Source organism: Hylaeus volcanicus, chromosome 1 (assembly GCF_026283585.1).
Source record: "Hylaeus volcanicus isolate JK05 chromosome 1, UHH_iyHylVolc1.0_haploid, whole genome shotgun sequence".
In the NCBI taxonomy this organism is placed as follows: Eukaryota; Metazoa; Arthropoda; class Insecta; order Hymenoptera; family Colletidae; genus Hylaeus; species Hylaeus volcanicus.
The window spans coordinates 33,259,661-33,260,949 of NC_071976.1; the positions used below are offsets into that span (position 1 = coordinate 33,259,661).

Here is a 1,289-nt window from a genome sequence, read left to right on the forward strand (position 1 = left end):
TTCAAATATCTTCAAGAGCGTTTGCTCTGAGAAGAAGAAAAATATTTTTTTTTTCGCTCGAAATAAGCTCAGATAAGTGTAAGATAAATGGTTTTATCCGTTTCGATCTGGTTGTTTTCGATTTGGCTTCGATTCGTTTCTCTTTTAGAATAATTTGAATTTTATTGATACATCGTAGGCGAGTTCGTGCGCGGAATAACATATTTAAATTTTAGAAAGAATAGTTTGATTGGTTTTTTTTTAATTCAAATATCGTTCAGTCGTTCGATACTTTGGAGAAAATTTCATTACTTTATGTTGCTACGAAGTCGAAGTAAACAATTAAATAAGGCGATACTGTTGTCTTTTGTGAATTCAAACTGTTGAATATTATAAGGGATGTAGTGTCTAAAATATGTACGTATGTGAATCACATTTGTACGTCTTAAACTTATTTGGTTAATTTAGCTACCAGTATCGAATACTGACTCTCGACTATGTAGATCCCATGAATCTTTTTTTTAATCGATCCCTTCGTAAAATTAAACCACGTTACTTTATTTTATTTCTTTTCAGAGGTAAGGTGAAACCATTATTGACGTTCTATAATTAACAACGAGTTAATGTAGTTAGATATTGTTTTCTTTCATTTTTAAATGTGGTAGTAAGCCGAATGGACTGAAACTTATATTCGGTGGTGGGGTCATGAATTCGTATAAGTAATCGTTTATAGATATATTATTACCTAAAATAAGTTCGTTACTATTGACAATTTTTCCATGATCAAACAGTTTGGTAAATGTGTTTAGGTGCATCATGCTGAAAAGATGCATACAAGCCGTGGTTCACTTTTTTCTTCGGATTCGGGGTAATGGTCGCAAAACAGAAGCCACTTTACGACAGACGGGCGATAACCGGGAATGGTAAGTCTCGCTTTATGTAGATTCGTATAATGGGAATGCGAAAGATAACATAGCACTAGTGAAAAGAGAACGAGAAAATGTCTCACAGTAGATCTATTCAAAGTATAATATACAGGGTGTCCCAAAACTCGGGGAGGAGCCGGAAATGGGGGGTAGCTGAGACGATTCTGAACAACAGTTTCCTTTGCAAAAATGTCGGATGGGGCTTCGTTAAGGAGATATTAAGCGAAAACCCCGACCAATCAGAGCGCGCGTAGACCGTTGGAGCGGCCGCGGTAGCGAAGGCTACGCGCTAGGTCGATGCTTCGATGCACGTCGAGTCACTTGTTCGCGTGCAAGCGCGGCCGCTTAGCACATAGCCTTCGCTACCGCGGCCGCTCCAACGGT

General features: G+C 38.2%; 1 protein-coding gene across 4 annotated transcripts in view; it reads left to right on the forward strand.

The window, feature by feature from the left end:
• LOC128881685 (beta-3 adrenergic receptor-like) overlaps positions 1-1,289 on the forward strand; it is a 111,730-nt gene that overhangs the window by 43,387 nt on the left and 67,054 nt on the right. For 3 of the 4 annotated variants that reach the window (XR_008458155.1, XR_008458154.1, XR_008458153.1), the window contains one exon: positions 789-902. The exons of the other annotated variant lie outside the window; for it this stretch is intronic. The gene's annotated coding sequence lies outside the window, so the exon portion shown is untranslated. The remainder of the gene's footprint in view (positions 1-788; positions 903-1,289) is intronic. 4 annotated transcript variants of the gene reach the window in all.